This window comes from Lactuca sativa, chromosome 1 (genome assembly GCF_002870075.4).
Source record: "Lactuca sativa cultivar Salinas chromosome 1, Lsat_Salinas_v11, whole genome shotgun sequence".
In the NCBI taxonomy this organism is placed as follows: domain Eukaryota; kingdom Viridiplantae; phylum Streptophyta; class Magnoliopsida; order Asterales; family Asteraceae; genus Lactuca; species Lactuca sativa.
Window position 1 is genome coordinate 12,712,642 of NC_056623.2, and position 21,483 is coordinate 12,734,124.

The 21,483-nt window shown below is 40.9% G+C and overlaps 1 pseudogene; it reads left to right on the top strand.

Moving 5' to 3' along the window:
- Positions 1-857: 857 nt before the first annotated feature.
- Positions 858-21,105, top strand: LOC111904198 (uncharacterized; annotated as a pseudogene).
- The last annotated feature ends 378 nt before the right edge of the window (positions 21,106-21,483 follow it).

The window sequence follows — 21,483 nt, forward strand, 5'->3', positions numbered from 1 at the left end:
TTCTCAGAAATGCACTCCCATACCTTCATATAGAGACAAGTAGTTTGGGGGTTCAGGTTTGAAAATTTCTAATTTGAGGTTACATCCCTTTAGCATTCAACTAACCTCTCGGTCAAGACAAATTTTTTGTATGGAAATTTATAGGTTTTCATTACTATTTTGTGCTTAAGGTTGGTTATACTTATGGGGATGAGATGTATCATGTATTTGTTCTTTCTATTATGTGCTTTGGTTCATTTCTGATGAAGGAAGTGTACAAGCCAAGTGGAATTTTCAGTCTCTATGACTTTCATCATACATCGTGTTGTAAATAAGTCCTTCTTGATGCTTTCATTCCATAATTAAACAATTGTGTGTCTATCTCATGGTAAGGGTATTTTTCTATTATTAAATGTGGATAGCTTAATAGGATACTCATTATTTATCCCTTTTTTCTTTTTAGTTTATTTTACATGAATGGCATAAATTTATTCTCCTTATTTGCCAACAGATGTCAACCTTGTAAGGATGCTTAGTGACAAAGGTCAATACTCATGGGGAGACAATAGTAGAGATATCAGAAAAATGATTATTTTCATCGGTTCAAGTTTACTTGAAACTTTACAGTCTGCGATTAATAATTAAGAATTGTAGTTTCTCCCTTTTAGCCAAGTTTCTAGTCAAATTACTTATTTCTATTTTTTATTTATTTTCTATTACTTGAATCATGCTTCTTCTAGTGTGACTGGTGAGGTCTCATCAAAAACAAGCATTAAAGTGTACATTAAAAAAATCCATGAATCTTAGAGCTTGATCCTAGCATAGGACCCTATAAAGATTACTTTCAATATAGAATCAAAAGATTTTCTGAACAGAAGATGCTCATTGATCAATATGAAGGAATTCTTGAGGAACTTGTGAAAGGTATTAAAACGAAGGGTAAATAGGTTGTGAAAGGTATTAGACTAAGTTAAGAACAAAATACGAAAGTAGGATGATACCTCAGCAGAGCACCAACAAAGATCGACAATTGCGGATAACCAATGTATGCCGTAATACGTGAGCATAACATATGATTGACAGCTACTAAGCTTCTCGATGTCCTTTTTGTATTGGAACCCTAAATACACTACCAACAAAACCGATGGAATGGCGATGTGCCACCCATGGCAGCTCTGAGTGAACAGGAACGATTGATACCTCACCATCTCCTACTGCTAGAGAGACGTAATGTGTGTATCGATAGAGCGTCTTCGAGAAATGAAAAACGAAGGAAAACAGTGCGAAAGGGTTTATACCAAAAACCCTAAATTGTTGTCTAATGTGACTCGTACCCTGCGTATAACTAGTTTTGATGAGATTTACATTCGACTCAACACGGATTGCCTTGTTCAAATGAGAGCGGCCTTATGAATAGTAAAACAGTGACCTTTTGCCTTTTAAAACTTTTGCCACCTTAGTTTTGGTGTGTGCGCTTTTGGTCGTTGATTTGAAGTTTGCCCGTTTTTCGTTCCTCTTTTATATAAGTGTGGGGAAGACAACTTTCTTGAAGAGAATTGCTAATGAGACTCTTGAGCTTCAGGATCTTGTTGAGGTTGTTCCCGAACCTATTGATAAATGGTAGGATATTGGACCTGATCATTTTAACATTTTAGATGCCTTTTATTCTGAGCCACAAAGGTATGCTTACACCTTCCAAAATTATGTCTTTGTTACAAGAGTTATTCTAACACCTCGATTCTCAGGTATTGATGTATATAAGAATTTCTTTGATTTCATGGTCTACTTGACGAGTTGGATGCGCTACTCGTCGAGTAGCAGCGGGTTGGTCCACGTATTTTAGTAACCTACTAGCCGAGTCCAAGAAGGGACTGGACGAGTAGGAGCTGGCAGATGAAACCCTAAATCCCGGGGTATTTCACCCTATTTAAAGGATCATTGGCCTTCCCCATCCTCCCCTTTATAGTTACTTGACACCCTTTAACCCTAATTCGTGTGAGTGTACTCCGTTTGTGTTCTTAAGCTTGGGAAGAGGATTTTTGGTGAGAAGAAGCTTGGAGATCAACTAACTAGGATCAAGGAACGTGTGGAACCAGAAATCTGATGGGTTTTATACAAACAGTCCTATGTGTGTATGCAACCCTAATTTGGATCTATGTTTTCACTACTAGATACACAACATTATGAACACATGGATAAAACCCTAATGTAGCATGCTATTTTCGAAAATCACATAGAAGGCTAGATCACATACCTCTTGTTGTTATATTGCAATAACAATTTAAATATTCAAACCCTAAGTCTTGAAAGCAAGCACCACAAGTGTAGTGCCTCTAATGGCTCACAAACACCACAAGCAAATGGAGAGGCTATAGAGAGAGAAGGGGAGAGGTAGAAATCAGATCTAGATACCCTAGGGATTTTGTGGACGATTTCTTATGCCTTAGGGGTCTTTATATAGGGTTGAGATTAGGTTTTCAGTCCTTATCCTTATCTAGTTGCTTGCCCACCAAGCAACCACAAGATAAGCCTTGAAAAAACCCTTATCTCTTGGACCTTGGACGATTTCAAGGATATCCTTATCCTTGAATTCGTCCATCCTTTAACAAGGATAACCATTGCCCTACTTTGCAACTATCACATAATTACAATTTAGCACCTCTAGTTTAATTAATTACACTTGATCACAAAATTAATTCCTAATTAATTATTGACCAATATTAATTAAACAATTATAACATATTAATAAATCATAATAACATCTTTCTCTATTTATTTCTCTATCAAGTTGCTTTGGTGAAGGCAACCCAAAAGGACCATGCGCAACCGGGTCAAGTATTTACCAAATATGGTTACGGGCTTAGACACTAATCCAACAGTCTCCCACTTGGATAAGTCTAGTAACCACAAATGTAACATACAACTCGATTAGCAATCATAGCTCTCAAAGACGCTGTTGAACTCTGATCTCATCAGTAACCTTTCCTCTAGATAAGGGATCGTATAGTCCTCTGTTTAGATATTGTGCGGACAATTTCATGGAACTGATTGTCCAGCAGTTGGTTTCTTGATCTCAGACTCATTTGACATAGAACTTAATTGAACACATCAATTCAGTCTTGACCGGGCCCGACACATAAGTCAAATCAAATCATCGAGCGGCCGTGATGTCGCTTTTACCCTCTTAGGATAGAAGTAACAGATAAACTTCGACTTATATGCATTTACTTATCCACTAATCAACTATACACAACAATGCGTTTTATAGCATCGATTTACTGATGCGGTTTCGCATTATCAATGCACAACCAATTAGTAAATAATAAACCATATATATAGGTTTTAAGACCATATGATATTATCGTCTTGCGATCACTTTTTGTCACATTCCATAAAGTGATTCCAGCAAGCGCGGGTTTATTCCAATGCTCAAAATTTGTTCATAAGCATCATGAATGTTGTAGCAAACCTTTTCTATGTCTAATACCTTTTAGAAACTTTACATACCAATTCATGAAAATCTTCATTCATACCTACTTCCAACATATGAACGATTGTGGACCATTCGAATAATTCGATTATTCTTAATAACTTAATTATTCAGGAAGTCAAAACATGCAAAGTGAAACAATAGTTAAACAATTAAAATAAGATAGTAACTTTACTCATAAATAATACTCCTTTATTTAATCATCAAACGTCAATAACATTTATCTATTACATGTTTCTAAAACTATCTAATCTAAACTAACATCATCCTTCAGCCCAATGCTCCTAGTGTGCTACAAGTGCTTAACCCTACTCAGTCCCTTCGTAAGCGGATCTGCTGGGTTATCTTCTGATGATATCCTCTTAACCACGAGGTGTCCTTCTTCTACTCGATGTCTAATAAAGTGATACTTTCTGTCGATATGTCGAGATCTACCATGATCCCTCAGTTCCTTGGTCAAGGCAACCACTCCTTCATTATCACAAAAAATTTCCATAGGCTCCTTTATGGCAGGCACAACTCCAAGGTCACCAATGAAGTTCTTCAACCATATCGCCTCCTTTGACGCTTCGCTCGCTGCAATGTACTCTGATTCACACGTTGAATCAACTACAGTTTCCTGCTTGGAACTCTTCCAAGTCACTACTCCTCCATTTAGGGTAAAGACCCAGCCCGACTGCGAACGGTAGTTGTCCCTGTCGGTATGGAAGCTGGCATCACTATACCCTCGCACCTTCAAGTCATCACTCCCTCCGAGGACTAAGAACCATTCGTTGGTACTCCGAAGGTACTTAAGTATATTCTTGACCGCAATCCAATGAGTTTTGCCAGGGTTCCCTTGATATCTACTGACCATGCTCAAGGAAAAGGCCACATTAGGGCGAGTACAAGTCATAGCATACATGATCGAGCCAACTGCGGAAGCGTAAGGTACTCGGCTCATCTCTGCTATCTCGGCTTCGGTACTCGGACTTTGAGTCTTACTCAACTTGGCATTACTCTGTATCTGTAGTTCTCCCTTCTTGGAGTTTTCCATACTAAAACATTTTAGTACTTTATCTAAGTAAGTATTCTGACTAAGTCCTATTAGTCTCTTACTTCGTTCTCTCACTATCCTTATTCCTAAAATATAGGAAGCCTCTCTGAGGTCCTTCATAGCGAAGCACTTCCCAAGCCGGGACTTAACCTCCTGCAGATTCGGGATGTCGTTTCCTATGAGCAGTATGTCATCGACATATAAAATGAGGAAGCTAACTATACTCCCATTGGCCTTGACATATACACATGATTCATCTTCGCTTTGTACAAATCCAAACTCTTTGACTTTCTCATCAAAGCAAAGATTCCATCTGCGAGATGCTTGCTTAAGTCCATAAATGGACTTCTCAAGCTTGCACACTCTATTGGGATGCTTCGTATCGACAAACCCCTTTGGCTGAGCCATGTAAACATCCTCGGCCAACTTCCCATTAGGGAAAGCGGTCTTGACATCCATCTGCCATATCTCATAATCATGAAATGCAGCAGTGGCTAGTATCACCCTAATAGATTTTATCTTAGCAACTGGTGAGAAGGTCTCATCATAGTCAACTCTGGGAGTTTGAGTAAAGCCCTTCGCCACCAGTCGTGCCTTATACGTGTGCACATTCCCATCCACGTCGGTCTTCTTCTTGAAGATCCATTTGCACCCAACCGTCTTACGTTCGGGCACATTGTCAACCAAATTCCAAACTTGGTTGTCATACATGGACTGAATCTCGCTGTCCATCGCCTCCTTCCATCTTACAGACTCTGGGCCTGCCTTGGTTTCCTTATAGCTATTAGGTTCATATAGATTTACTAGTGTACTATTACTAATATACGTGTCCCCTTCGGTAGTAATATGAAAACCATACAACTGGGGTTGAACTCTAACTCTTTCAGAACGTCTAAGAGGTAAGGACTCGTCAATTGGTTCAACCGGAGTTTCCTCCTTGGGTTGAGCGCCAGCGGTAGAGGTTCCTTCATCGCTCGATTCTTGAATCTCTTCAAGATTGATTTGCCTCCCACTGTCTCCTTGGCTTATGAGCTCTCGCTCTCGGAAAACCCCTCTCCTTGCAACGAAGACAACATTGTCACTCGGTCTATAGAAGAGATATCCAAAGGATCTCTGCGGGTAGCCGATGAAAATACATCGCTCACTACGAGGTTCGAGCTTGTTGTGAGTCTCTCGTCTTACGAAGACCTCACAGCCCCAAACCTTGATATGTGCCAATGAGGGAGCCTTCCCTGTCCACATTTCGTGAGGTGTTTTGGCAACCTTCTTGGTAGGGACTCGGTTAATGATATGGGCGGAAGTCTCTAAGGCATACCCCCAGAATGAGATAGGTAGTGAAGCATGACTCATCATAGAATGGACCATGTCTAAAAAGGTTCGATTACGCCTTTCTGCCACACCATTCAACTGCGGTGTCCTAAGTGGTGTCAATTGCAAAACTATTCCGCATTCCTTGAGATAGTCGTGGAATTCAAGACTTAGGTACTTTCCTCCTCGATCGGATCGAAGCATCTAGATTTTCCTGCCCAATTGATTCTCCACTTCATGCTTGAACTCTTTGAACTTTTCAAATGTTTCTGACTTGTGCTTAATTAAGTAAATATACCCATATCTACTATAATCATCGGTGAAAGTCACGTAGAAGCAGTTCCCATCCTTTGTGGTGGATCTAAAGGGCCCACATACATCGGTATGTATGAGATCCAATAAACCCTCACCCTTCTCACATGTGCCAGTGAAGGGTGACTTGGTCATCTTTCCAAGTAAACAAGATTCGCATGTGTCATCTTCCCTAAGGTCGAATGACTCCAACACTCCATCCTTTTGGAGTTTGGCTATGCGCTTCTTGTTGACATGTCCAAGACGACAATGCCACAAAGATGCTTTATCCATACTATTGGAAGAATCCATACACAACACATCATTTCCTAGGTTATCTATAACCATAACAGTTTCGTAAATTCCATTACAAGGTATTGCTTCAAAGTATAAAACACCATTTAGATAAGCATAAATTGAACCATTCTCATTATTAAATGAATATCTAAATCCTTGTCTAAATAAACCATGAAAAGAAATGATGTTTCTTTCCATATCTGGCGAGTAGCAACAATTATTTAAATCTAAATTCAATCCACTACTAAGCACTAAAGAATACACTCTAATCTTGGTAACAACCGACGTTCTTCTGTTCCAAATGATTAGATTTATTCTTCCAAGGTCCACATCCCTATTTCTTCCTAGTCCCTACATATCAGAACAAATGTGGTAACCACATCCTATATCAAGAACCCAAGAAATAGCATGAGATGAATCATTATATTTAATTGTGTATATACCTGCATAAGATGGCTTGATCTTTCCATCCTTGATGGCTTGCAGATATTCCGGGCAGCTTCTCTTCCAATGCCCTATTCTGTGGCAATGATGGCACTCTGCCTCCTTTGGGTTAGGGTTGGGTTTCGCAGGATCAACCTTGGTCCCACTAGAAGAGGAACCATCTTGGGACTTTCCCTTGCGGTGGCTCTTTGACAGAGCCTTCCTCTTCTTGCCCCTTCCCTGCCCTATAGCCAAAACAGGAGCAGCGGATGGATTAGGAGTTGGTGCAACAGACTTGTCCTTAAGGTTGCTCTCAGCAGTCCTTAGGAGCCCTTGGAGTTTGCTTAGGGTGACCTCTTCCTTATTCATGTGGTAGGTCATCCTAAATTGATTGTAGCATGAGGGCAAGGAGTGAAGAACAATTTCGATAGCCAAATCTTCCCCAAAGTTGACATTCAACTTGTGAAGACGGTCGACATACCTTTGCATCTTTTACAAGTGCACGGTAAGAGATTCTCCACTTCCCATTTTAGCAGTGATCATATTCGTAATGATCTCATAGCACTCTTGCCTCGCGCTTTGGTGATACCTCTCCATCAAGTCTTTATGCATCTCATAGGGATACATGTCCTCATAGGACTTTTGGAATTCGGAGTTCATAGTGGCTATCATGATGCAATGGACTTTTGTTGCATCATGCTCATGTGTTTTAAACACAACCATTTCTTTGGGAGTAGCGGTTTCTGGATTGATCTTTTCGAGCTTCTCATCGAGAACATACTCCTTGTCCTCGTAACGAGTGATCGTGCGAATGTATCTTATCCATTCGCTAAAGTTCGATGTGCCGGTAAACCACACACGCTCCATCGAACTATGACAAACAATGAATCACCCTTTACCACCTTTGCTTAGAACCAATTAGTGTGCCAGTAAACCACACACGCTCCACTAACTTCTTAGCAATGGTGAAAAGTGTAATTTCATGGGATTGCATCAATTTCACTTTTGCCTAAAGTAACTAGGATTGGGAATTTGTAAAAAGGTTTAGTTACTTTATATAGATTCATTATTCTTATTAATGAGGAGAGGATTGCCCTATCCTACCCGTTCGGCTAACGACGCTCCACCAGTCAAGCAAGCGGTAGGTGTGAGTGTACACCCATTAAGCGCCATTTTATAGGCAGCTACCTTATACCCAACTTATAGACCGACTTCACGAATGAGGCCTACTAACGGTAAGACTAGCATTTTAATTTTACACACAGACACACACAAATATATATATATATATATATATATATATATATATATATATATATATATATATATATATTAAGCTTGTAATAATATAATAGTATAGGGTGTATTTTAAACATTTCAAAATACTAGGGTTTTAATCTTCAATTTAAAATTTTTGAAATTTAATACCATTTAAATTAAAATTTTAAATATTAAAACCATTGATTTAATAATTATCTTAAATTAAACTCTTAATTTAAATTATCAAATCATAAGGGATTATCTAAATAATGAGGATAATTACCATTTAAATAATTAACTCGTCCTAATCCCTTTTATCCCTCTAAATTTCGAAAATAATGGGAGGGGATAATTCAAATTCTTTAATTACCATATTTAACTATTAAAAGATAATTACAAGATATGAGATTATCCAAATCCCTAAAATTTAGGATCTTATCTTGGGGAAGGAGGCAAATCTCAAAATCTAAGGGTTTGCAAACCCTAGATTTCGAAATCTTGGATTAAAAGGAAAGGATTCAAAAAACCCTTTCAAGATTTTCGCAAATTAGGGTTAGGAAACCCTAATCTCGAAATCTATGGCCTCCTAGGGTCTATTGGCTATAAACCCTAATTTTTGAAGTTCATACAATTGAATAATGCTAATTGAAAACAAGTTAACCAAAGGCTCTGATACCACTGATGGGTTTTATACAAACAATCCTATGTGTGCATGCAACCCTAATTTGGATCTATGTTTTCACTATTAGATACAGAACATTATGAACACACGGATAAAACCCTAATGTAGCATGCTATTTTCGAAAATCACATAGAAGGCTAGATCACATACCTCTTGTTGTTATATTGCAATAACAATTTAAATCTTCAAACCCTAAGTCTTGAAAGCAAGCACCACAAGTGTAGTGCCTTTAATGGCTCACAAACACCACAAGCAAATGGAGAGGCTATAGAGAGAGAAGGGGAGAGGTAGAAATCAGATCTAGATCACATACCTCTTGTTGTTATTGATGATTTTAGTAGATATGGGTATGTCTACTTAATCAAACATAAGTCAGAAACCTTTGAGAAGTTTAAGGAATTCAAACAGGAAGTAGAAAATCAATTGGGAAGGAACATTAAGATGCTTCGATCCGATCGAGGTGGTGAGTATCTTAGTACCGAGTTCCTTGACTATCTTAAGGAGTGTGGGATTGTCTCACAATTGACTCCTCCCAGGACACCACAGCTAAATGGTGTAGCTGAGAGGCGTAATCGAGCCTTGTTGGACATGGTTCGCTCTATGATGAGTCGAGTTTCGCTACCAATCTCTTTTTGGGGGTATGCCTTAGAGACTGCCGCCCATATCCTTAATCTAGTCCCTACAAAGAAGGTTACCAAAACACCTCATGAGATGTGGACTGGGAAGGTTCCCAATTTGAACCACATCAAGATTTGGGGTTGCGAGGCTTTCGTGAGGCGTGAAACTCATGATAAGCTCGAACCCCGGAGTGAAAGGTGTATTTTCATCGGCTACCCACAAAAATCCTTCGGTTACCTCTTCTACAGACCCAGTGAGAATGTGGTCTTTTGTAGCAAGAAGAGGGGTCTTTCGTGAGAGAGAATTTATAAGCCAAGGAGACAGTGGGAGGCAAATTGATCTTGAAGAAATTCAAGAAGCAATTGGTGAAGGAACCTCAGACACTAGCAATAAACCTGAGGAGGAAACTCCTGTTGAGCAAGCTGACATGTCTATACCTCCGAGGCGTTCCACACGGGTTAGGAACACACCTTCGTTTTATTATGGCTTTCATATTACTACGGAAGGTGATACGTTTATCAGTGATAGTACACTGGTAAATTTGGATGAACCTAGCAGTGTTAAGGAAGCCATGGCAGGCCCGGAGTCTGCTAAATGGAAGGAGGATATGGACAGCGAGATACAGTCCATGTATGACAATCAAGTTTGGAACTTGGTTGACCATGTACCAGGCCGTAAAACAGTCGGGTGCAAATGGATCTTCAAGAAGAAGACCGACAGGGAAGGAAAAGTGCATACTTATAAGGCTCGACTGGTTGCGAAGGGTTTTACTCAGACTCAGGGTATTGATTATGATGAAACCTTCTCGCCGGTAGCCAAGATTAAGTCTATTAGGGTTATGCTAGCCATGGCAGCATTTCATGATTATGAAATATGGCAAATGGATGTCAAAACCGCTTTCCTTAATGGAAAGTTGGCTGAGGATGTGTATATGAATCAGCCAGAGGGTTTTGTCAGTGCAGAGTACCCTAATAGAGTATGCAAGCTTTAGAAATCCATTTATGGATTAACACAAGCATCTCATAGCTGGAATCTTTGTTTTGATGAGAAGGTAAAAGAGTTTGGCTTCTCGAGAAGTGAAGATGAGTCTTGCGTGTATGTCAGAGCTAGTGGGAGTATAGTTAGCTTCTTGGTACTGTATGTGGATGACATACTACTTATAGGAAATGACATCCCAACCTTGCAGGAGGTTAAGTCCTGGCTTGGGAAGTGCTTTGCTATGAAGGACCTAGGGGAGGCTGCCTATATCCTAGGGATAAGGATATTAAGAGAAATGAGTAAAAGACTAATTGGACTTAGTCAGAGTACCTACTTGGATAAGGTGTTGAAAAGGTTCAACATGCAGAACTCCAAGAAAGGAGATTTACCGATCCAAAGTAATGCCCAACTGAGTAAGACTCAGAGTCCGAGTATAGAGGCAGAGATAGCTGAGATGAGCCAATTACCGTATGCTTCCGCTGTTGGCTCGATCATGTATGCTATGACTTGTACCCGCCCTGATGTGGCATTTGCTTTGAGCATGGTCAGCAGGTATCAGGGGAACCCTGGCAAGGCTCATTGGACCGCGGTAAAGAACATTCTCAAGTATCTACGGAGGACTAAGGATTGGATCCTTACCCTTGGTGGGAGTGATGACTTGAGAGTATTAGGGTATAGTGATACTGGTTTTCAGACTGATAGGGATAACTTCCGCTCTCAGTCGGGCTAGATCTTTACCTTAAATGGAGGGGCAATTTCTTGGAAGAGTTCCAAGCAGGAGACGGTGGCTGATTCGACTTGTGAATCAGAGTATATAGCAGCGAGTGAAGTAGAAAAGGAGGCGATATGGCTAAAGAACTTCATCGGAGACCTTGGAGTTATACCAGCTATTAAAGAACCTATGGAGATTTTCTGTGACAACAATAGTGCGGTTGCCTTAGCCAAGGAACCAAGAGATCATGGCAGATCCCGACACATTGACAGAAAATATCACTTCATAAGACACAAGATTGAAGAAGGACTCCTCGTGGCAAGGAGGATATCGTCGGATGAGAATCCTGCAGATCCCCTTACGAAGGGACCGATGAGGGTTAAGCATTGTCAACATGCGAGGCGCATCGGGCTGAGGGACGATATTAGTTTTACAGATTAGATAGTTTTCCTGAAACTTGTAAAATGTAATCGACGTTTGAGGATGAATAAAATTTGTGATTTATTTATGAGTAAAGTGTTACTATCATTGTCAATTATTTACTATTGTTTCAGTTTTACATGTTTTGACTTCCAGAATAATTAACTTATTCAAACCTCCACAATCGGTCATACGTCGGAAGTAGGTATGAATCAAGATTGTCATGAATTGGGATTGTAGATGGCTAAAGGTGTTTAGACATGGCAATGGTTGCTGCAACGTTCATGAGTACTCATAAGTTATGAGTATTGGTATAAACCCACGCTCACTTGTATCACTTCATGGAATTTATCTCGAGTGATCGTGAGACGATAATATCATATAAGTCTTCAAACCTAGAGATATGAGTTGTTACCTATGAGTTGGTTGTGCATTGATTGCACGAAAACGCATCAGTAACTTGATGTTATAAAACGTGCCTTTGTGTACAATTCAACAAGTAGTAGAACAAGCATATGAGTCGAAGTTTATCTGTTCCTTCTAGAAATAGAAGCGATATCTGGGCCCCTCGATGATTTTATGTTGACCCATGTACCGGGCCCGGTCAGAACTAAACTGATGTGTTCAGTAAATTTCTTTGTCAAACAAATCGGAATTTGAGAAACAACTGCCAGACAATAAGCAAGACATAGTTCCATGTGTTTGTCCGGCTGATATCATGAGAACAGAGGATTATATGATCACTTGTCTTAAAATGGCGCTTCATAGTTCAACAGAGTTTTCGAGAGCTATTATTGCTGGTTGGTTCCTGAAGTTATATAGGCAAATAGAGTTATTAGACTTATCCAAGTGGGAGTCTATTGGATAAGGTGTCTAAGTCCATAACTTATTTGGTATATACTTGACCCGACCCGGCATGGTCCATTTGGGTTGCATTTCACCCGAACAATTTATGGATAATTTTATGAGAGTTATACACATATGTTTATTAATATATTATAAGTTATAATATATTAATATGAGGTTATGTTATTTAATTAGTCTTAGTCTTAAATTAATTATGAATTAATTTAGAGATTAAAAGGAAGACTAATTAGATTATGGGCTATTGGTTTTATATGGTGTGGGCTAACACTCATTTGTTAATGGGCTAGGCTTGGATGGAAGTCCATGGATGATCCATGGAGCTTTTAGCCCATGGGTCCTTGGAAAAGGAAAGGTCATGGATTATTAGGGTTTCACCCTAACCATGTACACTATATAAGCATGGTTATGGTGCATGAAATGGAACTAGTGAACTAGTGTGTGTGTGTGCTTGTGTGTGGCCGAAAATTGCTAGTGTGTATACTCTCTCAAAGTTTTCCAAGTGTTTGTGGTGATTTGTGATTCCATTTGAGGCATTCACACTATTGGTGCTTGGCCCTCAAACTCCTTAAGAATCAAACTCATCAAAAAGGTATGTAATCTCTTCTAACTCTTTTATGTTGAAATGTTCCCCATGCCATGTTAGATAGGTTATGAACCTTGGAAAAATTATTATTTTGCATGTATTTAAACAAACATAGATCCAAGGTTTATTAGGGTTGCATGCACACTTAGGAAGTGTTAGATTGCTCAAAACCCAACACTATTCGATCAGTTACAGGGTGCATCTTGGTTTTCCAAGATCGATTTAAGATCTGGATATCATCCGGTTAAAGTGAGGGAGGATGACGTGGAGAAGACTGCGTTTCAGACTCGTTATGGACATGACAAGTTTGTGGTGATGCCGTTTGGGCTCACCAACGCACCAGCAGTATTTATGGATCTGATGAATCGGGTCTGTAGACCGATACTCGGTCGTTCGGTCATTATGTTCACAGATGATATCTTGGTGTATTCCAAGACCCGAGTGCAACATGAGGAGCATCTACGAGAGTTATTGGGAGTCTTGTAGCGAGAACGGCTCTATGCCAAGTTCTTGAAGTGTGAGTTTTGGTTACGAGAAGTCCAGTTCCTTGGGCATCTCGTTAACCAGGAGGGGATTTTGGTCGATCTGGCCGAAATCGAGGCGGTCATGCAGTGGGAGGTTCCGAAATCTCCCTCAGACATCAGGAGCTTTTTGGGATTAGCGGGGTACTACCAGAGATTCATTCAGGATTTCTCCAAGATTGCAGTACCCCTCACTCGTCTGACGAGGAAGGGGGTGGATTTCCGGTGGGGCCCTGAGCAGTAGAGGGCGTTTGAGACCCTCCGACAGCGGTTATGTGAGGCTCCAGTCTTGACACTCCCGGAGGGAGTTGAGGACTTTGTGGTGTTTTGTGATGCATCCATCACAGGTTTGGGGGTGGTCCTCATGCAGAGAGGACGAGTAATAGCCAATGCATCGCGGCAGCTGAAGCTGAATGAGACGAGATACCCTACTCATGATTTGGAGCTAGGAGGAGTAGTGTTCGCTCTCAAGATATGGATACATTACCTATACGGGGTCCGTTGCACCATATACACGAATCACAAGAGCTTGAAGCATATTATGGATCAGCCAAACCTGAACATGAGGCAGCGCAGGTGGCTGGATGTAGTTACGGTCTACGATTGTGAGATCCTTTACCACCCCCGTAAAGCGAATGTGGTGGCAGACGCTTTGAGCCGCAAGTTAGCTGGGTCTTTCCCCCCAACGAGATGTATGAGGATAGCAATGGATTCCCCGCTTGTGAGTTTGATCAAAGGTGCCCAAGTTGAGGGCATGCGATCGGAGAATTGGACGCTGGAAATGATCAAGGGTGAGAACACCCGATTTGTGCAGGATAGCCGGGGATTATTGACCCGATGCGGTTGTTTTTGGGTTCCGATGTCTGGTGGAGTCAGGCAGACGGTCTTGGAAGAGGCTCATAAGTCTCATTTTTCTATTCACCCGGGGGCCACCAATAGGTATAGAGACATGAGTTTGAGTTACTGATGGCCATGTATGAAGCGAGAAATTGCTTGGTATGTCGAGAGGTGCTTGACCTGCAGGATGGTCAAGGCCGAACATCAGAGACCGCATGGTAAGCTGCAACCTCTAGAGATTCCCATGTGGAAATAGGAACAGATCATGATGGACTTCATTACCAAGTTGTCGAGGACAACAAAGGGATTTGATGATATATGGGTCGTCGTAGATCGATTGACCAAGATTTCCCATTTCTTGGCTATTCAGGAGAGTTCTTCGGCCAAGAAGTTGGCTGACGTGTATGTTCGCGAGATCATCGCTCGCCATGGAGTTCCGGTCTCTATTGTTTCCGACCGAGATATTGGATTTACCTCCCATTTTTGGCAGAAGTTCCACGAGGAACTGGGCACGCGGCTACACTTTAGTACGACATTTCATCCGCAGACCGATGGTCAGAGTGAGCGGACCATTTAGACCCTCGAGGATAAGTTGAGGGCATGTGTTATTGACTTTGGTGGGAGTTGGGATTCCCACCTGTCCCTTGTAGAGTTCTCCTACAACAACAACTATCATTCCAGCATTGGCGCCCCGCCTTTCGAGCTGTTGTATGGGCGAAGATGTCGCACCTTGGTTTGTTGGGGTGAGGCTGGACATAGAGTGATGGGACGGATGTGTAACGCTCCGTTTCTGGTACGTATTTAATTCATTAAATGTCATTTTATAAGATCTACTCGACGAGTTGTATCCATGACTGGTTTGGACGTGGGTTTAAGTGATCTACTCGACGAGTCCACGCCTTGACTCGACAAGTAGGCCAGTCTGGGAAAACCCTAATATTTAGGGTTTACACCCTATTTAAGCAACATTATAGGCCTCTTGTTCAACCTCCATCACCTCCAGAGCAGCACTCTCATAACCCTAATCCTCCATGAGTGAACTTGATTTTTCTTTGTGATTTTGAGAGTTATTTGGTGTATTTGAAGCTTGTAAGAAGAAGAGGAAGAAGGAGTACTTCAAGTGAAGATTGTAGATCCAAGAACAACATCAGCTTCTCTTCACTTTCTGGTAATCAAGCCTCATACTTGACTTGTAGTTTCTTAGATCTCCTTGTGGTCATCTTTATGAGGTTTTTGGGTCCAAGGAGATTGATACTTGGGACTTGGACGTCCCAAGTCGATTTACACACAGATCTGGAACTTGGAGGATCCTCATGGCATAAAGGTGCCATCTTAATGGCCATGAGAACCCCAAGTATGAAATAAACCCCATTTTTGGTCCTTTGAGCATAAATGTCCCATGCATGAATGTAAAGTTCATGACTTTATGTGTTATACCGATCTTAGGAGCTTAGAGCTACCTTTTGGATGAGTTTTTGCACATCAGAAATCGAATTATAAACTTGGACATGCATGGACTCGGCGAGCCGTTCTTGGGACTCGGCGAATCGTAAGTCGGTTCCCAAAACTATTATGACTCAGAGGAACCCATTTTAGTTCAGAAGGGATTTAGATGAGTCCAGGGAAGGGGCTCAATGAAATGGATGAAGCCATGGAACTGGAAACCATGGGACTCGGCGAGTGCAAGAATGTACTCGGCGAGTCCAAGACCATCTCCCAACTTATGAAGATGGACTCGACGAGTTGTTCATACAACTCAACGGGTCACAAACTAGACACGTTCATAAGATGAAGACAACTCGACGAGTTCAGGAAGAACTCAACGAGTCAGATGAGGACTGTCCTGATGATATGATTCGAAAGGGAACTAGTCAATTTTTTGCTAAACTCAACGAGTAGAGTCGGGTTAGGGGGAAGATGAAAGAATATGGACTCGGCGAGTTGGCAGGCCAACTCGGCGAGCCTGGTCAACTGGAATGTTGACTTTGACCAGAATATTGACTTTGACTAAAGGTGAAATGGTCATTTCACCCTGAGATTAGTTATTAGTTTTTGACTAAGTATCATTATGGGAATTATAGCCGGAGAGTCGCCGGAGCAGCAGCCATATAATTCTCACTCAGGGTATCAGCAGTCAGACACACGAGGTGAGTTTCCTTCCAGTAGGAATGGGTCTACGGCCACAATGCCAACCCGTTTAGATGTTAGTAGTTCCGGACTTTGGTCCGATGTTGGGGGTTAGCCCGATGCAATTTATACGTTTCCAGACTTCGGTCTGATGTCGGGGTGGTCCCGAGAAGTAGTTATGTATGCTTGATGTCTTTGTGATTCATGCATGTTTATGTTATGTGTTATGTGTTCCGGACTTCGGTCCGATGCCGGGAAAGCCCGATGTAGCAGTTACATGTTTATGTTATATGTTATATGTTTATGCTCATGTTATGTTCAGTTTATTCCGGACTACGGTCCGAGTTTGGGTGGGGTCGAAGTTATTCCAGACTTCGGTCCGATGCCAGGCGAGGCCCAAATTATGCCGGACTTTGGTATGATGCCGGCCGGGGCCCGATACAGTGGATAAGGCCCAGTATTTGTTATATGTGTTATTATATGGTATGTGGTAGTTTGGAGGAGCTCACTAAGCTTCGTGCATACGATTTTCAGTTTTGGTTTTAGGCACTTCCACTAGCAAAGGGAAGGGTTCGGGATGATTGCATGGCACACACCACAATTTTTCTTAGCCTGGGAGTTTACTCTGATATTTTATATATGAGATAGTAAAATGATGACAGATCTTATGAGATTTTTGAGATACATGTTTTATGATTTTATATTATAGTAATGATACTTATGTCGTGAAATGATTTTTAAAATGAAATTTTGGGTCGTATTTTTGGTATGTTTCAGGACGCAAGTAGTCTTGCAGACTACCGAGAAGATTCAGCAGATTAGGTAGTGCCTGCAGACCGCTTAGAGTCGGTAGAAGAGTTATGCCGACAGACGCTGATCCGAGTTAGAGTTTCAGGTGGGTGATATGGTGCTCCTTAAGGTCTCACCCTGAAAGGGTGTGATTCACTTCAGGAAGAGGGGGAAATTAGGCCCCCGTTACTTTGGTCCATTCAGGATCATTGCCAGGGTTGGCAAGGTGGCTTACAAGCTAGAGCTACTGAAGGAGCTTATTCGGATTCACAACACTTTCCACGTTTTGCAGTTACGAAATTGCATTATGTATCAAGAGGCTGTAGTGTCGATAGATGATATTCAGGTCGATGAGCGCCGGAATTACGTGGAGAGGCCTGTGGCCGGAGAAGAAGATGAAAGTTCTACGGAACAAGGAGATACCTTTGGTGAAGGTACAATGGGCACATCGGAGGGGGTCTGAGTGGATGTGGGAGCCAGAGGCAGAGATGCGGGAGCATTACCCGGAGCTGTTCGCCGTGGCAGACTTCGTGGACGATGTCTAGTTCAAGTGGGGGAGAATTGTAAAACCCAGATTCTCAGGTATTGATGTATATAAGAATTTCTTTGATTTCAAGGTCTACTCGATGAGTTAGATGCCTTACTCGTCGAGTAGCAGTGGGTTGGTCCACATATTTTAGTGACTTACTTGCCGAGTCTAAGAAGGGACTCGATGAGTAGGAGCTGGCAGATGAAACCCTAAATCTCGGGGCATTTCACCTTATTTAAAGGATCATTGGCCTTCCCCATCCTCCCCTTTATAGTTACTTGACACCCTTTAAACCTAATTTGTGTGAGTGTACTCCATTTGTGCTCTTAAGCTTGGGAAGAGGATTTTTGGTGAGATGAAGCTTGGAGATCAACTGACTAGGAGCAAGGAACGTGTGGAACCAGAAATCTACCTCATTTGGCATCCTTTTTGGAAGGTATTAAGCTGTTATCCTAACCCTCTTTTCATTCTAGACCTATTTTGGGTGGATTTTGGGGCTTTTCTAGCTTAATAGGAAGCCTTTCTTGTGTTTGAGTTAAGATCCAAGGTTGCAACTTCAGATCTGAACTCTCTTGGGTCTCTAAGTCCATAAAGCTTCTAGCTTTTGCAAGAATGAGACTCTCCTAAGGTGTAAAGCTCCATTGAAAGCTTGGATTGGTCATTTAGAGTCTCTAGAGCCTTGCCTGCACATAAAGTTTGCAACTTTACGTGATAAACATGCCTTAGAAGCTTGGATCTGCAATATAGAGTCGTTGCATGGCTTAAAAAGTACCTGTATGGATGAAGGTTTGAAGGGACTCGGCGAGTTGCATAGTCAACTCGGCGAGCCACATGAGGATGGTCCTGTACTCGACGAGTTGGATGAATAACTTGGCGAGTCCGTTGGAGATTGTCGTAGACCGGGCGAGTCAGTAGGATGACTCAGTGAGTTGGTTAGGGTTTTCCTAACCTTCGGACACGTATGAGCATGGCGAGTTGTAAAGGGAAAACTCGGCGGGTTGGCCAAGCAGTTACGACCACTAACACTAGGAACTCGACGAGCTACTCGAGTGACTCGGCGAGTTGGCGAGTCATGCCAGGAACTCGGCGAGTAGCTAAGGGTACTCGACGAGTTTAGGTCAACATGGACTGTTGACCTTGAAAGTTGACTTGGACATTGACCGAGGGTTGACTATTGGACTTCTGGGAGTATCTTGGGAATTTATGAACTTTGTGATGTCTCAAATATAGGTGGTGGAGTTTGTGTTGGTGATCTGGGAGTTGAGCTTTCTAGTTCCAGACAACATTTGTGAGGTGAGTTCTCCTCACTATATCAACAGGGTCTACGGAACCAAGGCCGACCCTTTATGATTTGCATCCTGGTTTTAGGATGGTTTCCATGTTAGTAATCTGTTAGATTTCATCTTGGTTTTAGAATGGTTGTTATGCTAGTTATCTGTTAGATTGACATACTGGTTGTAGGATGGTTACTATGTTAGAAATCGTTTAGATCGGTATCCTGGTTACAGGATGGTTTCCATGTTAGTTATCCGTTAGATCAACATGTTTAATTGTTTATATGTTTGTGCACATGTTTGTTGGTTTGAGGTAAAGGGTTGAGGCAGGTCCTGTTGTGTGCAGTAGGCCAAGACACCCTGGGCGGACCGGGTAAACTGCAGGCCCGGGCCGGAAAAATCTAGTCAGGCCAAAGGCCTAGCGAGCGGTCCGGATAGGCTGAAGGCCTAAAGTGGGCAGTCCAGACGTGCTGAAGGCTTGGAGAGCGGTCCAGATAGACTGAGGACCGGGATTCGGTCAAGTCAGACTGATGGCTCATAATGCATGTTGTTCTGTAGTGGTTATATGAGATGTTATGTATATATATATATGCGGTTGGTAGTTTGGGGGTAACTCACTAAGCCTTCGAGCTTACATTTATCGATTATTGTTTAAGGTAGAGCGGCTGACCGCAGGAAGACGAAGGCATGATCGTACCGCTCATCCTTATTTTATGATTTGATACTGGGATACTCTGATTATTATTATTTTGAAAACAAACGATGAAATCTTAAATGGTTTTTAAGTGTTTGAAAAAGTTTAAAATTGGCTTGAATTTTATGGGTGTTACAATTATACAGGAGAAAGATTCATCTGGTGGAATTAAGGCTCTTAGGTTGATGGAAAGAAGTGTTTTCACTGATAGAATGGTACAAACTATGCCATTTGTTCTATAAATTCTCTATTTTTAATATGGTTAAATTAATGTACTTTCATTGATATGTTTGTTATACTTCCATTGATATATTTATTATATCATAGCATACTACCTTCATTTCTTCCTATTATAATATTGTACTTTGAAAAATCCACCTAATTATATCAACATTATCTAGATTTAAAGCAATTTTCACTACTATAAATGGGTTGATTTTTCAAAGGTTAACATCCTAATAAGAAACAAATTGGAAGTACAATTCTATTTATGAATGTGTTTACTTTTGGTACTTCCTTACAACAACTCCTTTCCCGATGGTTGTTTACTTTTGGTACTTACTTGATGAAGGTGTTTGTGAGAGCTATTCATGAAGCAAACTAGATGAATGAGATGGAAATTGGCATTTATGATTCATGGTTTGATCCAGTTGTTTCATCTCTCCCTTGACTTATTCCAGATGGATTCATGTATCTTAGAGCTAGCCCTGATACCTGCCATAAATGAATGATGCTACACAAGACAGAAGAAGAAGGTAGAGTAAGCCTTGATTATCTTCTTGGTTTGAATGAAAAACATGAGAGCTGGCGTTTACCATTTGAAACTGGAAATCATGGTATTTATCAGTCAACAAGCTTCCCCCTCACATTGATGCCTCCTCGCATCCTAGTATAAAAGATCAGGTTTTCTATTTGGAAGGCAATCATATGCACTCAAGTATTCAAAAATGAACCCTTATAGTTTACTTAAGCCTATTAGTTAGTTAGTTAGTTGTTAGTTGAATTTATGTGTGTGTGTGTGTGTATGTAACAATCAGGTCCCTGCTTTGGTTCTCGATTGTGAACCCAACATTGATTTTTCAAAGGATATTGAAGCTAAGCATCAGTAAGCTATTTTTAATTACATTTGTTACTCGTATAATATTAAATTCTAACTTTTATTGTCTATTTTTGAAGGTATGCTCGTCAAGTTGCAGAATTCTTTGAATTTGTGAAGAAAGCGAAAGAAGTTTTAGAAAGTGGGTCATCCCAATCATAGGTGCTATCGCCTCATAGTGGTGGGTTGTGGGTCCCACCACAGGTACATGGGAAGAATTTTCCCGAGTCTCTAAAATCATTGGAGTTGAGAAAGGCCATGTCTCTCATGTCTAGGACTAGCTCTACTTGATAGTTGCTTGCTTATTGGCTTATTGCTTGTAAAAAGAAAATAATTTTCTTACCTCTCTCTCTTTCTCTCTTTCCTTGTTCATTTAGCTTCATCAAATTATGGATATAACTTTGTTTAGGATGATGGTAGTAGTAGGATTTTGTGATAAAATTTGTGAAAAGGTCTTTTTGTTGTAGGAAATGTTAATTGGTATGCAAGATCCATGTAAACGTGTTTGTAGATATGTTTTTTTGGGAAAATATTTGCTAACTTTGTATTTTGCATGTTTGGTATGCAAGATCCATGTAAAAATCTATCAAAGAGGTGAGAATCGAAAATGTGAAGGAGATAGTATTATGGTTGAGGATGATTTAAATCAAAATGGGCATTTGAGATTATCTT